At 40.0% G+C, this 20,653-nt stretch overlaps 1 long non-coding RNA gene across 2 annotated transcripts in view; it reads right to left on the reverse strand.

The window, feature by feature from the left end:
* Positions 1–351: 351 nt before the first annotated feature.
* LOC132526178 (uncharacterized) overlaps positions 352–20,653 on the reverse strand; it is a 67,414-nt gene continuing 47,112 nt past the window's right edge. The window contains exons 2-5 of one of the 2 annotated variants that reach the window (XR_009542475.1): positions 18,007–18,181; positions 15,265–15,352; positions 14,332–14,441; positions 352–382 (exon numbers count right to left, since the gene is read on the reverse strand). This is a non-coding gene — a long non-coding RNA (uncharacterized LOC132526178). Of the gene's footprint in view, positions 383–10,741; positions 11,225–14,331; positions 14,442–15,264; positions 15,353–18,006; positions 18,182–20,653 lie in introns of those variants that run through there. The other variant, XR_009542474.1, reaches the window with a different exon arrangement.

A 20,653-nucleotide genomic window follows, 5' to 3' on the forward strand; every position in this document is an offset into this window, starting at 1 on the left:
GGTGTGGCCCAGGCATTGGTATTTTGGGGTTTTTTAAAGAAGATTTTAATGTACAGCTAGGGTCAAGCATCACTGAATTTCTAAAGCCTCACTACTCGAAGTGTAGCAAATAATTCCCCATCTTAAACAGCACTTCTAAATATTTTATATATTTATAAAATACTTAAAACATCATCATACATCTATCTTTAGTCTTTGGCAAGTCCTAAATGATGCTCAACCCCAGATCTTTCCTTTATCCAACTATTAGGCCAATTAACTACAAATTCCCCCCAAATCCCCTTTTGGGAAATTATAAAATTTATCGTTATTTCTCTTTTTTTCCAGAGTACTTTTAGGAGTTCTAACTCACCTTCAGTTTATTCTTCTGTGTTATGTGATCCTAGAGAGAAAAGGATTTGGGTGGTTGAGGCCAAGAAAGAAATAGTAAAAGAGAGAAAAGTTTGTACTCTTATACGTTCTTAGAGAAAAGTAGTGTTTGAACATTAAAGCTCTCCAGGCTGTGGAGATGTAAAAACTGCATACATAGGTGGAGCTGTTATAATTCTGACAACCGAGGAGAAGAACACACAGCTTTGCACACATTTTCTAAGATTAAGAGAGTGGGGGGCTTTTATAGTTGCTTTCGTATACCTGACTAGGACCCTGGGTCCTGGAATAAAAAGTATAAATGAGGGTTGAAAACGGTTTCTCTTTTTACTCTTATCAGAGCTGAGAATGATTGGGAACCAACTTTTTCACGTTTTGATAACTCGCTGCCTAGGTGTTATAAATAGAGGGGAGAAAAGGTAGGTTATGACTCAAGTCAACATTTAAATCTTAATCTCACAGGCTTAGATCAGTTTTATGTGGGGTCTGGGACTTGAATTGAAATGAGTATTCCTCGTTAGGGAGCGGTGGTGATCTCTAAGAGACAGGCTTCCAAACGTAAACCTAAGTGGCTTTGTGGTTTGGGCCTGTGGTTAGGCAGAAAAAAAAAAAAAGCTCCCCCCCAGCCCATGTATTTACTTCCTGATCCCTGGAACCTGTGAACATGGCCAAAGAATGAATGTGACCTTCTATTGCAAAAGATGTGATTAAGTGAAGGATCTTGAGAGGAGGAGTTTATACCGATGAGCCAGGTGAGCTCTAAATGCAATCATGTGTTTCTTTTTTAAAAAAAATTTTCTGTTTTATGTTGGAGTGTAGTTGATTAACAATGTTGTGTTAGTTTCAGGTGTACAACAAAGTGATTCAGTTATACATATACATGTATCTATTCTTTTTCAAATTCTTTTCCCAACCAGGTTGTTACAGAATATTGAGCACAGCTCTCTGTGCTACACAGTAGGTCCTGGTTGGTTATCCATTTTAAATATAGCAGCGTGTACATGTCAGTCCCAAACTCCCTAACTATCCCTTCCCCTTCCCTTCTCCCCTGGTAACCATAAGTTCCTTCTCTAAGTCTGTGAGTCTGTTTCTGTTTTGTAAATAAGTTCATTTGTATCATTTTTTTGTTTTTTTTAGATTCCACGTGTAAGCGATATCATACAATATTTCTCTTTCTCTGTCTGACTTACTTCACTCAGTATGACAAACTTTAGGTCCATCCATGTTGCTGCAGCCACTGTGGAGAACAGTATGGAGGTTCTTTAAGAAGCTAAAAATAGAGCTACCATATGATCCTGCAATCCCGCTCCTGGGCGTGTGTCCAGAGAAAAACCTGGTCCAAAAGGATACATGCACCCAAATCGTGTGTTTCTTTATGACAGAAGCAGGGAAAGATGAGATGGAGACCCACACAGATGAGAAAGCAACGTGGAGATGGAGGTGGAGATTCCACAGAGCCCTACCTAGGCCAGTGCATTGGTTTGCTAAAGCTGTCATAACAAAATAGCTCGGACTGAGTGGTTTAAACAACAGAAATGTCCTGTCTCACAGTTCTGGAGGCTGGAAGTCCAACATGAAGCTGCCAGCAGGGGTTGGCTCCTTCAGAGCAGGGCTGTGAGGGAAAGATGGCTTCCAGGCCTTTCTCCTTGGCTTGTAGACGGCTGTCTTCTCCAGTGTCTCTTCACATTGTCTTCCCTCCATGCCTGTCTGCCTTTGTGTCCACACTTTCCCTTTATAGAAGGACACTAGTCATATTGGATTAGGGCTCACCTCAATGACCTCACTTTAACTTGACGACCCATGTAAAGACCCTCTCTCCTCTCTGAGACTCTAGGGGTTAGGACTTTTTTTTTTTTTTTTTTTTTGCGGTACGCGGGCCTCTCACTGTTGTGGCCTCTCCCATTGTGGAGCACAGGCTCCGGACCCGCAGGCTCAGCGGTCATGGCTCATGGGCCCATCCGCTCCGCTGTATGTGAGATCCTCCCGGACCGGGGCACGAACCCGTGTCCCCTGCATCGGCAGACGGACTCTCAACCACTGCGCCACCAAGGAAGCCCTAGGAGTTAGGACTTTAAGATATCTTTTTTCTGGGGAGGGAGGGACACAGATCAACCATAACACCTGGTACCTGGAGAAGCCTTAGAAGGACAGTCCCTGTTGACCTCTTTGCTCATCTTCTTGCCCATGTCTGTACATACCGCCTCCCATTGTCTGTCATCTCACTTCTCCCTCTGCCTCCAGTGGAGCTAGAGTCATCGAGGCCATAGATAGACTGCATCTGATGGCTCATGCTCAACTGGATGCATTAACTGTAAATGTCTGCTGGAGGTCTTAGGTCTTGTTTCCTTGATGATTTAAATCATTCTGGAGAGGCAGTGAAGACTGATGATTTGGGGAGGGAGTATTTGCTGGATGTTGGTGAAGCAATATATCTACATTTTAGGAATATGGTGGTGAGGATCAAATGAGAAAATCTGTCTAATCAAGGCTTCATATTCAGCAAGAGTGAGAAGACTGGCTAGAGGTATGGGGTAAAGAGCCCATTTCAATTTGATAAAAACTTCCACTTTCCCCAGAACTAGAAAAAAGTAAGGATGCAGAGTTCTCAGTTGTATCCTCCTGGTAATCCCAATGTTTATCATTCATTATGCAATATTTTTCTATACGGTGCCTTGAGGTCCTTAGAGGATTTTCAGTCTAAAAACTGAATGAATAATAACTGATTTTTTAAAAATGCAAGGCTAGTTTGGAATGGAGAGGCATTGAAGCTAGAATGTGGCAAAGAAAAAAAACACAGGTAGGGAAAGAAAATCTGACACAGAGATGGAGTATGTGGTTACTTCCTGCTACTTGAGGGGCTTTATTGATCAACGATATCACTCACCTTCATGGGCCAGTGTTAAAATCCCCCAGCGCTAAAATGTCCCACTGGAGGTTCATTTGGGTTGGGTTTGGCAGAGTGAAAAGCCCATAAGCTGTAGAGAAAGAGTCAGACAGACTTGGGCTGGAATCCTGAAACTAGCATTTATTAGCTTTGCGATCTTAGGGGATTTATTTAACCTCTAAAAAGGGATATTTTAGGCTTACAGAAAAAGGTTGTTGTGAGGATTAGATGAAACAATCCTTGTGAAAACAGCTCTACGAGTGTCTGTCACACAGTGGGGTATTTGTGTATCTGTATATCTTCTCCACTCTCCACCAAGAGGTGGTCAACGGGTTCCAAGATGTTTTAAACTCCAAACATTCTAGAGGAAGTGATGTATTAAAGCACAGATACCTTCATCTTAGTCTGAAATAACCTTGGATTGTTAAATTGTTTTCTTTCCTTATGAGTGGAAACGGTTGGAATAATATGAAAGCATCAGAGGGTGAAGTGGGGCAGGGGCGGGAAGGTGTGAGGGGGTGACTTGGGTGCTGGAATGGAAAGTAGGACTCATTTGGGTTAAAAGCATAAGGAAAAGATCTTGGGACCTGGAGGAAAATATCTTTTATATTTTTCTTTTGGAACAGACTGGTCTTATCACTTAGAGTCCTATGATGTTATTTCTAAGTGGGTTGTTGCCTCAATTTGCTTAATGAAGTGTACAGAAAAGTGAAATTATGAATTTTATTAGAAATGATGATTTGGGTAAATAAGGAATAATTTCCATTCAGCTATAATCACATCAAACTTGACTGAAAAACTAAGTGATCTAATTTGGGACTAGTTTAAATGTGTTCAAAGTGCCTAGTAGACACCTAGAAGCATAAGACCTGCAACACGATTTTGTCTTTGTCCGTTTGGGTTGTCATAACAATATCATTGACTGAGTAGTTTAAACAACAAGTATTTATTTCTCACAGTTCTGGAGGCTGGGAAGTCCAAGATCAAGGCACCGGCAGATTCTGTGTCTGGTGAGGACCCACCTCCTGGTTCATAGACAGCCATGTTCTTGCTGTGTCCTCACATGGTGGAAGGTTGGGAGGGAGCTCCCTGGGGTCCCTTTTATGAGGGCACTTGCCCATTCACAAGGGCTCCACCCGCATGACCTCATCACCTCCCAACCATCACACCTACCAGCCATCACACTGGGGGTTAGGATTTCAACATATAAAGTTCAGGGCAATACAAACATTCAGTGAAAAGCAGGTAACAAATGAGCAGATTGGATCATCTTGGTCTTACTGAATCCATCCACAGTTGTGACAGCTTAGTCTCAGATTGCTGTGTGTCACTAATATTAATGTATATGTTAGCTTTTCTGTTCTCAAGGCCATGCTATTTGCTTAAGTAAGAAATAAAAGTAAGGCCTGACCAAAGCTTTTATGATACAGAAATATGATTTTTGAGCCTGATTCCTTAAATTTGAGCAGAACAGATTTGCATGAATATAGTTTTCTCAAAATCTAGATCTTCTGCACAGATACTTTTTTGAGAACAGAAAACTTAAAACTTTACTGCTTTATTGTGGGGTATCATTGAAATAAGCATTTAATAATTGACAGAGGCTGATGGTGTAGAAGTGACTAGGAAATGATTGTGTTCCACATTTCTGGTCCACATGGAATGTCTACTGTCAGCGTGGCCATCATCCTGTTAAACAATGTCAGACAGCACCATGTACAAGGGACGTCTGGGCTGAAAGGCATGGCCCCAGCTGGAGAAGACAAAGTACTAAATAAACCCACTTGACCCACCATTCGGGGCTCATCCTGGCTGGCTCTGTTCTGCAAGGGAAGGAGAAAATATATTCATGGAAAGACCAGGAAAACTAGGTTCCCATTTGATAGGCAGAGGAGGAAACAGAATCAAGGTCAGGTTCTCTAAAAACATCGAGGTAACTCCTTTCCAAATCATCTTAGTGAGTTTATACTCAGCTTTCATCTTCATGCTTCAAGATGCAGTTTGAATAGGATATTTGATAGTTGATTTTCTGAGGGAGTAAGCCATCCAGATGATTCTTTTTTGGCCACGGATGGTTGGCTCCTAGGTGTTACCTCCCATCTCCACATTTCATTTCAGGTATTTAATCCAAGACTGACTCAGTTAAAAGTATCAATTACCTAGGGGAATTTCCTAAAGCTCTTTTGGGTTCTTTAATTCCAGGATTGGCCAGGAATGAATTTATCTATCTAGGAATGCTAAATATAGTGGCTTAGTATTAAGTGACAGACATCAGAAGCAGTTTACTTTGAGATTATCAGCTGTTTATTATAACTGGGAAAGTAATGAGAGAAACTTCAAATGTCTCCAGGAAGATTTTCTTGTGGATTTTCTTTTTCTTCTCTACATGCAGACCTAGTAAGACTGCATTGCACGTCTCAGTCCTCAAGGTTCCAAAAATATTTTTGGATCTTGGACTTCTAGCCTCCAGAACCATGACAAAGTAAATTTTTGTTATTTAACTTATCCAGTCTGTGATACTTTGTTATGGCAGCCCTAGCAAATAAATACACTTGCTGATAAAAATAAAAATGTAATGAATAAATAACGGTATGTATGGCAGATTTTGGCTTCAAACTTACTTTCATTTCAGTCTACTAGTGAGGTTGTATTTTGTACCTCGAAATTTTTTAGTGGATTTTGATATTGACCCCAAATAATTTGAGGATAGTGCACTAAAAGCTCAGCTTAGTTCAGTTCAGAGCAACAGTGATAGAAGAAAAATGGCTCAAGGTGAGCTTGGAGCAGTCAGCAGGCACTAGATCCCAAGGGCCATGTTGAAAATTTATTTTCAAATGCAAGGCTATTCCAGCATTCTGATTAAGGAAGTGACATCATCCAATTTAAGCTTTGTCAAATTATACTGGTTGCTGTGATGGGGTAAATTGGATGTGTCAAGAATGGAGGCAAGAAGACAATTATGAAGCTATCGCCATTGTGGAAGATGACAAGATGGTAGGTTAATGTAGGATGGTGACAGTGGAGAAGGGGGCAAATTGCAAATGTATTTTGGAGGCAGAATGGACAAGAGTTGGTAGGGAATTGGATGAGCAAGTTAAAAAGAGGTAGATGTCAGGGATGACTACCAGGTTTTGGGAACAAGGAAATGTATGGATGGAATTGCTATTTACTTCGATGAAGAAGACAGGCAGAAGGGGCATGAAGAGAATGAGTTCAGATCTGCATCTCTTAAATTTAAAATACTATTGATACAAGACATCTAATAAATGGAGCTGCCAAGCATGTGTTTGGATACATGAATCTGAACCTCGGAAAAGAGGTCCAAGTTAGAAGTCAAGATTTGAGAGACACTGATACATAAGAGAGTTTCGAGGTCATGGGAGCTGATGAGATTTCACCAGAGGAAATGTCAATTTAGAGAAAGCTTAAGACACGATTTGATGTGGAAAAGTAATGGCTAATTGCCATTACTTTTGGCTGCCAGGCACCTAAACCATCACTGTGCTACTAGCCACAGTGACCAGTGCTTGTTTTCCTGCCAAAGTTTCCTGCCTCTAAGAACCAGTCAGTCCTTTGGGATGATTTCTGGTATTTGTCTTAGTTCCATAGTTCTGAGCCTCCCTCTGATTCTACAAGCTACTCATAATACTTAATTTGAATTATTTGTCATCCATCTTTGGCTATAGCTGCTTGTAGCTCAGAGCTCTAACTGATTTAGAGAAGGAGAAACTAACAAGGTACTGAAAATAAAAAAATTTAGAAATGAAAAGAAAATTCTACTACTGGCTACAAATGTAAGAGGAAACCATGAAAGTAGAAGTCACATAAAACCGAATCGTAAGGGGCCAAGAGTGTGAAAAGTTGCTGAGAAGTCAAGTAAAATGAAAACCATTGTCTATTGGAGTTTATTAATATAGTAACAATTCATGACCTTAGCAAGAGAAGTTTTAGGTTAACTGCAGGCATGGAAGATGAGTGTGTTAAGAAAGTTTATATGGACTGTTTTGAGACATTCGGCTGTGAAGGGGAGGAGGGAGCCAGGGCAGGAGCCTGAGAAGGAGATGGGATCAGGATTTGGCATTTTTGAGATGGAAGGTGTTAGAGTAAACTTAACTTTGGCTTATGGCAACGTCCCATAAACACTGTGAATGAATGGGTGGGTGGATGAATGAGCTGAGTATTGAAGGGTAAGAAGGAACTAGATGGGAAGATGAGATTAGGAGAGACTTTCTAAAGAGAGAACACACAAGAGTAAAATTACAGAGACCTGGTAGGATGAGGGTAAATTCCCTCCACCAAGGTTGCTCACTTATTTATGTTTTCCTAGTGCTGCATATAGCTTTTGTCTCCTGAACACGTTTATTATAAACCTAACAGATACAACACGTTCATAATAGGAGAAATATGTAAAATAATAATATAATTTCAATGTTTTCAATGTACACATAGATCAAAATGATGGCGAGTAACATTTTCATATTTGTAACTGACGTTTGCCCATATGCTTAGAGTTTACAAAGAAATCTTTCCATATGTTATCTTATTTGAGCTGTGCAACAAATGTGGAGAAAAAGAATAAGAAAGGTCTTAGTTTAGGTTCTTCTACCCTGAAATATGGACTTGTATGGGATGGGACAGGATAAGAGAAAGGCCATAAAAGACTACTTCTGAGCTGTCTTACCAGAGACCTGGGAGGCTGGGCATTTATGCAGTGACCCCTGTGCCCCACTGGTTCAGGACTGCCAGGGAGGATCCCGGGTGGGATGGTAATTGCCCCGTACTTTTAGACTGGGCTGGTGCACGTACACAGTGCTTTCCAAGGTCCTCGGAGAAAGCCAAGAGGCAGAAAAGCTGCAGACACCAGCGCCTGTGCCCCAGGTGGGACACCTTGAAACGTGCCTATGGGAAGGAAATCCAGAGAAGAGAGGAGATATGTGTACGTAGAGCTGATTCATTTTGCTGCACAGTAGAAACTAACACAACCGTGTAAATCAACTATACTCCAACAAAAATTAATTAAAAAAAAGAAAGAAACGTGCCTACAACTGCCCATCACAGCTATGCTAACAACAGATGGGCCTCGGGAATTAGCACGACAAACACCTGTTCCAGGTCCAAGTCTCATCCTCCCCAATTTCAAGATTGAGGAGATTGATGCTCAGAAAGGACCATGACTTTCTCAAGATCACATAGGAAGACGGGATTCCAGTTTAGGTTTATCTCACTCCAAAAGCTACGTTGTCTCAAAGCCGTCACAGAGAATCCACACAGGTCAACATATCTTACTGCATTTAGTAAGGTTGCCAAGTATACGTACCATTCCCCTAGAAACATCATAAACAGTGTGGTGGGACTGAAGTTTCACTCCAGATCAGATCACATGACGTGGAATCTGAACACAGGATCTACTGGCATTTTGGGAAACATACATATACACAAAAATATTTCTTTTTTCCACTTTCATCCTCTTTGGGAAAACCTAGAGACTCCTGATTGCCTCACTTCAAGTCAAGAGACTGCGGAGTGAGAAAGCCCTTTTTCTGAGACCCCTAAGTCTGTTGAGAGCCTATCGCAAAGACATCATTTCATCTGCTGGGCTCCATGGGCGATGTCTCAGGAAAAGTCTGACTTTCCAGAGATCTCCTGCCTGAAAGATCTCTCTTTCCAGAGATCTCTGCCAGAGATCAGACTTTCCTGATCTCCTTCTCAGTGTGAAGGGGTTTCCAGCTCTCTAACAAACCTCTGAACCTATTTCTAAAGGAGACTTGGTTTGCATACTAAGGATCCTTGGGGATTTGGTGAGGGTATCCTCCTGAGCATGTGCTGTGGTTGCTAGTGCAAATGAAAGAACTGGTTTGTTTGTGTTTTAATTATCTCTTCTAACAAGATCTACCCAGCAGTATTGCTCCACATGGCTTGAAAGAATTTAATTAAACAAACAAACAAACAAGAAAAACAGCCATGCCTTTGTTTTTGTAAGTTGCTAGAATGACATCAGACTATGATTATGCCAGTGTGTAGAGATTTTTTTCTTTTTCTTATTCTCCTGAAGAAACTGCTCTTAAGACTAAGGACATAAACACTTAGGGTCACAACACATTTGTTTATGTATTTATTCTGGATTCTATGCAGGGTCTCCCTCTTTCCAATGGACCAGAAGATTGCAGCTTCCAAGAGATTGGCACCCTTCTATCCCATGAAAAGGCCTAGAACTCTGTAGGCTAACTGAAATAGAATGAAAGGATTTCTGTAGAACATGAGTGCATTTTTAGTTCTCCAGAAAAGCCACATAGAAATAACAGAAGATGGCTGTAGTAGCACAAAATGTCAGCTCTGGGAATAGTTTTGAGACCAGCTGGTATAGCTATTGAAAGGTACAAGGGAAGGGACCAACCAAGAGTGGTTAAGTGGCCGAGTGGATTTCCTTGGCTAATAATGGCGTGAGACTTTATTCACAAAGGAATACATTGTTGTTTTCAGAAAGGGAATATTTCTACTGTAGAAACATGATTATATATAGACAAGCAATACTTGAAGATTCCTCAAACACTCATAGCATTGAAGTCCCTAGAAGACCTTACAGTTAGACTCTTCCTCTTTTTGTCTCATTTCCTTTCATCTCTTCTTCTCACGCTGTCAGAGGCTTGCCAGAGGAAGAGAGAGTAGATGAAATTGAAAGCAGACACTGATGGTCCTGAGCAGTTTAGATAAAGTACCTGCTGCAGTGGAGAGTCTCAATTTTTAAGAAGCTACCCAACCTAACAAATTTCTATGAAACACATGCTGTGTGCAGCCCACCATCCAGAAACTTTGTGGGTATAAAAAAAATGAATACGGCATTGTTCCTGCCTACCTTCAAGGCACTTACAATCTGGTTGGCTCCATGGGCAAAGTAGTGTATATTTTTAAAATACAAATGTCTTTTGGAGGTATTTTTCTTACTTGAGAAACAGGAGACACGGAGGTGGGACAGAAAAGTTCATCTCTCTTTCAGTTTCAAGCTCTCCATTGTAAAGGTTTGGGTGGTATTTAAAAGTCAGAAAAAAAGAGCAAACATTGCTCTTAGATATTTCTCTTAGTTACTCATTTTGTATGTGACTCTTTTCTGCATCACCCCACCCTAGAAGCCAATATATAGATAACCATTTATTTACAGTAATAGATTTATTTTTTCTGCGTTGAGGAAATGTGTTTGCAGGTTACTTATTACTAAGACTTCAGAACTGATAAAGAGGTATTGATATGTTCAATAACTTTTTTATTCCTTCATTCACCAGATAGTTATAACCTACAATGTTTTAAGTCATAGGTGCTGGGTGTTTTGTAGGGAACAAAACAACAAAACTCTGCTCTCATGGAACTTATATTTTATGACCAATTCTCTCTAGAGAATAGAACAATGGAACATTATAGAACAATGGAACTATTAATTAAACCTCTTAATTACAGGAGAAATATACCGTTGCCTATGCGATGCTATCTGAAGAGTGCTTTTAAATTCCTTACTTAAAAATCCCTTTCCATTGCCCCTGTAGAGATGCCCTAAATTCCACCAGCTTTGCTCCTTACAAAACGCAAACATCTTTGAGACAGACAACCATTTAAGACTTAGTGACTGTCAGCAAATCAGTAGAAACCTATTGGATCCTTTCTAACTTCATAGGTGGCTCTCAGTGAATCAAGTGGGTAGCAGGTTGGTTTTGACTGAAGGATGGTGCCAGTTGGTAAGGAAGGTGAAAGGATTAACTCTTACATTCATGATTCAGGATCATGGGCTTCAGGAGGGGAAGACAGAGAGTGCAGAGCATCCGGAGAAGGGCACCAAAGATGAACTCATACATTCACTGCTTTGTTTTTGGTTGACCTTGATCCCCTCATGCTTTTCTGTCAGACCTCTCAGTCACTGTTCGTTTAGATGGCATAGAGATTTGCTGCAGATCACTGAGAAGAAACCACCACTGCCTGGTTGACCTAAAGTTATAGTTAGAAGAATGGCTTATTACTGCATGTGACAAAATGCCTTCTGCCTTGTCCTCAAAATAAATGTTCAAATACTGACTCATTTGCAGTTTTCCAGAACGATCATATTTAGATTTTTTGCTCTAATTATTTAATCTAGCATCATTTTTGCTTTGACTGTGGGATACAGTCTTGAAGTACAAAATCCCAGAGTCTGTGGGATATAATTCTTTACCCTTCAGAAAGGTCAATCACGGGAAGCTTTTCAAAATTTCAATCATCCAAAACATGGATCCTCCAATGACTATCCCACTTTCCCAGTTTGAAGCTGGAGAATTATTATTATTTTTTAAGCAGACTGTGTCTGTCCCCCTGGAAGCACAGGTTTCTAATTGAAATGTTGACACGACCTTAAAAGTATCATAGCGTGAGTGGTGTTGTTCTAATAAATCTCATCCCTAATCCTTGGAGAGAACCTTAAGCAGAGATTCACTCTCTGTATCAGGTTTCATTTACTGAAAGACTTCTGAAGATAAAGCTCATAAACTATGAAGGGACAGATACAATGTGGGCTAAAGGGTTAAAGGGCGCAGAACGCTCAGTAATTCTCAGAAATGGGAAACAGATGTTGTTTGACATTTTGAAGCAGTTTCCTTCTTCTTTGCGCACTTTTCTGCTATCACGGTTTTCAAAGCAAAGATGTATGGCTGTAAATGAGAATTGCTTTGCAATGAGCTTCCTGCTTCGAGAACAGAGGGACCTAATATTAAGACTAATTTTTATTTAATATAGTGTCTTTTCACGTAACGGAATCACAAATTGCATTGGAAAAAGGAATGGCATTTGTACCATTTATCAGGAAACCTCAGGAATTAAATAACACCTCATGAAAATGAGTAAATATAATTGGAAAGAAACACTACCTGAGCCTGGAACTCTCCTACATATTAATTTTTGTTGCTCGGGGAACTGCCCTGATTTACACTGACTTCTGGTGACTTCTATACAGATAAACACCTGCAGCTTCAGCCTTGCAGGTGCAAATAAGAAATCAGGACTTGGTATTATGTTTACAGAAAGAGGAGAGAAGAATCATGGTAACAGTAAATGCTTAGCACAGGAGACTCTGGGAGGCAAGATCCAAAATGAAACAGTGGGCAGATAAACCCTCAGCTGAGCCATGGGCTCCCCCAGATGGAAGCTGGGAAAGTATGGGAGACTTTATATCGCCAGAGTGATTTCCTGGATGGCAGGGAGGGACCAGATTGAGGGGAACCACTGAATGAACAGAAAGAGAAGTGACAGTACTGGAATTTTATAAGGTGCAGAAAGTAAACCTCTTCTCTATTTAATTTGTATCTCTGCTACCAGTTGTGATATCTATTTTGGCTTATGAGATGTAAAGCATGAACTATTGTTACATTGGCTCTTTCTGTGTGCTGGGGAGATGTCTGTTGGTTCCAGAGGGGTGTCAGATCAGAGGGAAAGTTAACGAGATGGACTGAACTGCGTGAGGCGTTGACGGCTTGTTCTGGATGTGTTCCCATGGCTACGGGACACCGTACTTACGCAAAAGGTGTGAATTTTCTGTGCTTATAAAGTCCAGTGTGTAATTACTTTTACTATGCAACATTTAATATTTAGGGAACTAATATAATAAATAAAGCAACAATATGAGCAATAGTATATATTTAATAGATAAATGTAGCTAACTATTTGACTAAAGCTACTATGGCAGGTGGGTATATATATAATGGAATATTACTCAACCATAAAGAAGAATGAAATAATGCCACTTGCAGCAGCATGGATGGACTTAGAGATTATCATACTGAGGAAAGTAAGTCAGAGAAAGAAAAATATCATATGATATCACTTATATGTGGAATCTAAAAAAATGATGTAAATGAACTTATTTACAAAATGGAAATAGACTCACAGACTTTGAAAACAAACTTATGGTTACCAAAGAGGAAGGGAGGGAGGGATAAATTAGGAGTTTGGGGTTAAAATATACACACTGTTATATATAAAATAGATAATCAACAAGGACCTACTGTATAGCACAGGTAACTATATTCAATATCTTTTAATAACCTATAATGAAAAAGAATATATATACTCATATATATATACATATATATATAACTGATTCATTTTGCTCTACACCTGAAACTATCACAACATTGTAAATCAACTATACTTCAATATAAAAAAAGGGAATTTTATGCCTTGTAATCACCATTAGCTGTCCCAGTGCCTTGTATGTAAGTCAACATCAATAAATGTTTGATAATGTTGCTAATAACATTTGTAATGAAATGAATCATCAGTAAATATAGAAAAATATAATATATGTGAAGTTCCCATTTATGCCAAACACACCACGGAAACTTATGGCTTAGGAGGGCAAGCAGCATGTGTCAAATCTTTGGACGCACTGCTGTGCTTCCCAAGACAACCATATTACTTCTCTGGGCTCACCGTCAGGAGTTCATGTACAACAGCTACATGGGACTCCAGGGCTCAAAGCAGAGCCAATAAGCATGGAAATGATATTACAATTTTCTCTAAGATGAAAACAAATGCCTTTGTCTTCATGGCATGAAAACATACTACTCCTACCTAGAGCCTTGTAGGATAAGGGTCTGAACACTCTTAACAGAGTGGTTTATGCCGTGACCTTTCTTCACGCCATTGTCTTTGTCATTTGAGTTCTATCAGTTGCCAGGATTTTGGTTTCTACAAGTTGGCAATGCTGCCTCGAGGTTTCTTGTGGCCTAATGAGAATGAAGTAACATGGAAGATGTTACTGCTCCAAGGGGCGGAATGCCACCTCCACAGGGCTATTCTCAGGCGTGTTTGGAGAGGCCAGGGAAACAGCTGAGGTTGGGTCTCCACCAGTAAGAGAATCTAAAGGCATATCCCTGCAATAGGGACCAAGAAACCTAAAAACCATAATATAGAGTATTCATTGGTATTACTGCTACTTCTTTATTAAGGCTTCAGACTACTGCCCTTGCCTTTAGGTTTATGTATCAAACACTTGATAGCACACACTGTCCCCCCCCCCCCCCCCGCCAAAGATATGGTTGAACAATAAGGTTTTATGTTCTCACCTGAGAAATGGGCATTCTTGGTGGTGTACATCCGTGGTTATCTGCCTCCGTCAACTTAATACTTGTGATTATTGATGTGGAAAGCACACCATTGTGCTGTGGAGAGATTCCTGAATTGTAAGGAATCAGGAGATAGAGTTCAAATTCCACAGTCTGTCATCTCTGTGGCCCTAAGTCCAATGAATTCACCTCTCTGGGTTTAGGTCTACAACATGTGAAAGGTGGATTAGATGAACTACAACAGGGGTCCCCAACCCCCAGGCCACAGACCGGCAGCTGTCCGTGGCCTGTTAGGAACTGGGCTGCGTAGCAGGAGGTGAGCAGAGGGCGAGCAAGCGAAGCTTCATCTGTATTTACAGCCACTCCCCATCACTCATATTACTGCCTGAGCTCTGCCTTTTGTCAGCATTATGGTGAGTTGTATAATTACTTCATTATATATTACAATGTAATAATAATAGAAATAAAGCACACAATAAATGTAATGTGCTCGAATCATTCTGAAACCATCCCCTCCCCACTCTCCCCAGTCCGTGGAAAAATTGTCTTCCATGAAACTGGTCCCTGGTGCCACAAATGTTGGGGACTGCTGAACTACAAGATCCTTGACAGCCCCCAAATTCTTGATTATTATAATTTTAATGTGAGAATTGCCCACTGGCTATTACTGATACGCAGGTAATGGAAAACAATCCATCAGAGCAAGGATTATTGAGGAGCTCTTTTCTCTGCAGTGACTTGTCTCAGTGGATTACACAATGTTCAATAAGAACTTCAGTGCCTTTTATTACCACGATACCTCTTCTGCCAGAAGATGCTTTTGCCCCAAGAAAGCCTCATGGCTTGTTCCTTCACCTCCAGGTTTCTGCCCAAATGTTACCTTCTGGAGAAGTCTTTCCTAACCCTCCTATGTGAGTTGAAACTCATTCTCACCTCAGCACTTCCTGTCCCCTTTCTCTGCTCTATTATTTTTTTCTCCATCATACTATCACCATCTGACATTCTGTATCAGCCAGGATCCCTTCAAGAGACAGAAACCACATAATTAAATTAACAGAGAGAATTTAATATAAAAGAATCTTAACCAAGCATTAGAAAACTGAAAAGAAAAAAAAAAGGAACTGAAGTTTCACGGTGATGGTAACCATAGGAAGCAGCTAGAGCTGTGTTTTGGGGTTGAATTGTGTCTTCCCTAAAATTCATATGTTGAAGTCCTAAATCCCAGTACCTCTGAATGTGGCTGTATTTAGAGATGGGGTCTTCAAAGAGACAATTAAATTAAAATGGCATCATCAAGGTGGACCCTAATCCAATAGGTCTGATGTGAGGACACAAGGAGGGGACGGATGTCTACAAGACAAGGAGAGAGGCCTCAGGAGAAACAACTCTGTCCACACCTTGATCCTGGATGTCCAGCCTCCAGAACTGGGAGAAAATAAATTTATGTGTGTAAGCCTCTAAGTCTAGGGCACTTTGTATGGCAGCCCGAGTGGACTAATACAGGCTGGAAGAACAACAGGAGGAGGTTGAATTTATTAAAATTTAGAGGCATGGAGGTGGGGCTCCCTTGGCTGAAATTCCATCTTCTGAAGAAGGGGCACTGCCTCTCTGGGGTGGGCATACCTCAAGCAGTGCCCCTTCCCCAGAGTGAGGGGTACAGTGAAGCTGGTTCTTGCAGTGTGAAAAACCTGCAAATTGGAACCACTGGCTGCTTCTGGAATCAACTGTTGCTTTGAGGGTGCAGAGCCATAGCAGGGGCATTGATGGCAGGAGAGAGGAAGCAAATGGGAAGCAGCAGTTTCCATCTTCCTGCCCAACCACTGCAGGCTCCCTCCAGTGCCCTCTGTTGGCCGAACCTAGTAGAGCAGCTGGCCAAGCCCAGAAAGACTGCAGGGTCCCAGCCCCATCATGGTAAAGTGGCGTATAGAAACGGAAAGATGATAACTTAATAAAGCTTGCAACTCTCTTTTCTGTCTCCCCCACTAGCAATAAACTCCATAAAGACATGAATTTTGTTTTATTTCTGGATCCCAAAGACTGAGGAGAACCTGGAATATAGTAGGTACCTACTAAATGTGTATTGAATGAATGAATAAATGAATGAATATCTTCTAAATTCTGGAAGGCACTTTGGAGGAAAAAAAGTGCAACATCTTACCAATGAGAAAACAGAGGCTCATAGAAGCTAAATAATTTTGGAACTGAGTAAGGATTCTATAGCCACAATTTTCTTCCATCAGTCAAGTAAGCATGGATCATAAGGTATGGCAGGCTGGACCTTAAAAACATTTTGGAGCTTTGAGTTTTTCTGCTTATCTTTATGGGAATTTGTGACTTTGGAGTCAGGACATGAGAGGTGATAGTTTTGTCTAAAAATCATTGGTTGACAAGATATGCAAGAAAGTGTGGAAGGATGTTAGTAAAATATTTTTGGTGATGTCTTAAATAATTCTCAAATTATCTCTGTAAGGTAAGTTTTATGATGACCATTAAAAAGACAGGGATCAAGACAGAGAAAGTTCAAGTCATTTATTCACTGCATTAAACAGTTTAGTGGATCAGGTAGGCATCAAAGTACCTAAATGTGTATCTAGGCATGGAGTACCAAATCATCATAATTTCCCTTTAGGTTAATCACATTAGATAAATTACCTAAAATTTTGTTCTAGTATGTGGTTTTTCTTCTGAGGAAGATGATTTTCAATTGTAAGTATCTTATCCATCTTTCTTTCTTTTATTTTCTCCTTTCTACCTATCCATTCTCTTCTGATTAATGCACCTCTCTCTACTATTTTAATGATTAGACAATTAATTGAAGACTTCCAGATTGATTATATAAATTAGGATTATATTCTGTTACATTCTGATACAAATATCCTAAAACAACTGGCTTAAGCAAGATAGAGTTCATTTCTGTCACATGAAATAGAAGCATTGCATAATGTATTTCTGGAAATCCACAAAACTCTGCTTTACATCTCATTGGTCAGACTTTAGTCACAAGGCCATATCTAGCTGCAAGGGAGGCTGGAAATGCAGTATGTTAGCTGTGTGCCATTCAACATAAATAAAATTGAGATTCTGTTACTAAGGAAAAGAGATCAGACAGGTGGTAGAATCTACAGATAGATCAGAATCTATCAGTAGATTCTACCACACAGCATTCATCTACTTTCTGACTCTCTCTGTTTAATCTTGTATCTAATCTTGGCCCTTTCTGATTCCTTGGATGCCTTGACTATTTGGCTGTTAAAGAAGATTTGGGAGGAAAGAGGACACAGGAGTTTAGAAGTCTCAAAACTCTAAAGGCTGAAGTATATTTATGAAGGCTCTTGAACTGGGAATTTTGATAAAAATATAGGTAACATTTACTGAACACTTACTGAGAGCCAAGATTTATGCCAAAGTATTTTATCTATACCACCTCACTTAATACTCAAAGCAAACCTATGAGGCAGTCATGATTACTATCCTTGTTTTACACTTGGGAAGACAGCCCTAGAGAGATTTGATAACTTGCCTAATTTCTCATGGCCGGTGATGACAGAGGCAGAGTTTCTTTTTTAATCTCACTAACTCCAAAGATTTATTCAATTTCTATGTTTCTCACCACCTCAAAATGGGGAAGATAAGAGGATAGCAAGGTAATGGTGGGAAAGATCTATTTCAAGGTACCTGCAGATAGTTCTTTTCCCTTAAGCTTCCAAGAGAATATTGGCAGTGATGTATGTGGTGTGGACCCTGATTCTTGAGGCAGACCTGATTGGTCCAGGGACAGACATCACCACTTAAACTGCATCATGATGATTCCTTTCCTTGGAATATCCAGTTGGATTATGGAGGAACTGAACTGCAGGGGAACAGAATTGAAAGATTTATTGGAGCAAGTAGGGGCTTGGTTCTGAAGATGGAAATGGGAGAAGCTGCACAGTGTGGGTACAACTGTTGCTTCTGAAATGCCTTGAAGTCAGAACTAGTCTCTGGTTCTAGCTCTCGGATGTCATGACTAGGAACCTGAGTTTCATGGTCTCAAGGGTCTCTGTTGGGCTTACAATGAACTCTTTGATTTCATGTTTGTTTCAGTGTGTTTCTGTTTCTTAGAACTGTAAGCACCACCAGTGTGGCAGATACCTACCTGCATTTAGAATAAATTTATTTCAGAGAGTAATGCAGCCAGACCGCTTGGGTTCAATTCCAGCTTCCCCACTTACTAATTATGTAACTTTGGGCACCTTACTTTCCCTCTCCATGCCTCAGTTTCTTTATAGAATGATCCATTAACTATGCATGGCACATAGTTAATATCACAGATGTGTTTATTATTCTTATTACTCTTCTGTGTTACCTTCTATGAGAAAAATAGCTTCTACTGCACAGAATAGAAAGAAATAGTAACAATAAAACAGTAACAATAATAGCTACTATTCACTGATAGTTCGTGACCTGCCAGAGATTGTGAAATATTTTATGTAAATTAGTTCATTATCACTCCCAGCAACACCGCGAGGTAGGTAATGTTACCCCCCTTTTTTTCGAATAGAGAATTGAGGCCCAGGGAAATTAAGTAAGTTTTCCAGGATCACGAATAAGGGATCAACTCACAATTCACACACCTAGGTCTGATTCTAAAATCTCTGTCCCTTGTCTGGACCACCAATCCCTAGTACTTGCTCTGTGCAAAGTAGGCTGGGGAAAATGGTCCAGGGTCTCTTTAGACCCTAATGAAATATACCATATACTTCTCAAATACCTTGTATCTGTATAGTTCTTTTTTTTGGCATTATGAAATTACTTTAACATGAATTGCCTCATTTTCTGTTGTATATGCCAGAGTTCATTGGCATAAAAAGCACATAAATCTTTTGAGTCGATAAGAAAAATTCACTCAAGGCTTCGTTAATATCTATGAGTGTGATTTTTTTCTCCTCTAGCTCTGACCTATAAATGGCTTATTTTGTCAGTGTGTTGAGCACGGAACTTTCAGCCGGTGGGCTATGAATGAAGTCTGTGACTGATGGTGGCGGAGTTCAGGGAAGGGGAAAAAAGTGAATGACAGAAAAAAGAGGCAATCAGTGTTTAAACAATAGCCCGCCATCAGCAAAAGAAATTCCCTGCGGGCTTCAGAACGCTGCTTTGTGTGGGAGGGGTCAGAGAGACCACAACCGTAAGCTGTCTCATGTCTTTTGAATCCATCTTGGCAAATTAGCTACTTGATGGCTTTCAAATGAGCTTGGGCAGCTTGTAGTTGTAATGACTGACAGGCTGGGGAAATCTGGACCTCTATGGAATAATGGTCTTAGGGAAGAGAAAAGAAAATGTTCTGATTAGATGCCATTGAAGGCTTTATTTGCACTATTCACAACACTAAATTATGAAGGTACCATCCTGACTTGATCTATTAAAAGGGCTTAAACAGGTCTAGGAATGACAATACAGATTCTTATATAGCTAAGCCTAAAGCAAAGCTGATTTTCATCCAAATTGGCTGGGGACTGGGGGAGGTTAAGTTTGGTGTCAGGTTTGAGCAGACACTTGTCTGGTTCCAAAGCCCTAAGAAAATTTCTAAAGAGTCTTAACCCCAGACATCGCTTATTAGTTTCTTTCTTGCCCATTCTCATTTCATGTCCCCTTTCATAAACTGAAAACATCTTCTTTGGGGGTCAGATACTTTGGGGAAATGGACATCAAGACCTAGTTAGTTTTGTTTCTTTATAACAGGAAATGATATTAGTGTTCCACACGTTATTACAAATATGCTAATCTGATAGACAAATATTTTAAGGCTAGTGAGAGAATCCCATCTAACCTCCTCTCCTGAGACATGAAAGTTTATTGTAGACCACAATGTTAGAGATGTTTATATTTCAGTTCAGGCATACTTTGTTTCATCATCTAGGCAGTAACCATGGTTGACTACATAATATTTTTGTACTTAGCTATGCAACTATTTCTTCATATAGCCTTCTTACATAGCGTCTTCATTAATAACCAGCTGAAATGGAGCTCCTGTAACAGGGATGATAGCAAAAATTTTAAATATGATTGTTTAGAAAGTAATACATACTAGTTTTCATAAACTTCTGATTAAAAACATTTCAGTGTTTCTGATATAATACTGTTGCATTCCTATGATCATAGTGTAGCAGGTAACAAATATATGGTAGAATGATTTTTTTGGTATTTAGAGTTCGCTTAGCATTTTTACATGCTACCTCATTAATAATTGAAGTTAGTTATTTGTTCCAATTTAGAGATGAGAAAACTGACATTGACGGGGCAGGTAATTTATCTAAAATCATTCGCTGGCAAGTAGGCAATATTC

The sequence above is a fragment of the Lagenorhynchus albirostris genome, chromosome 1, assembly GCF_949774975.1.
Source record: "Lagenorhynchus albirostris chromosome 1, mLagAlb1.1, whole genome shotgun sequence".
NCBI lineage: Eukaryota > Metazoa > Chordata > Mammalia > Artiodactyla > Delphinidae > Lagenorhynchus > Lagenorhynchus albirostris.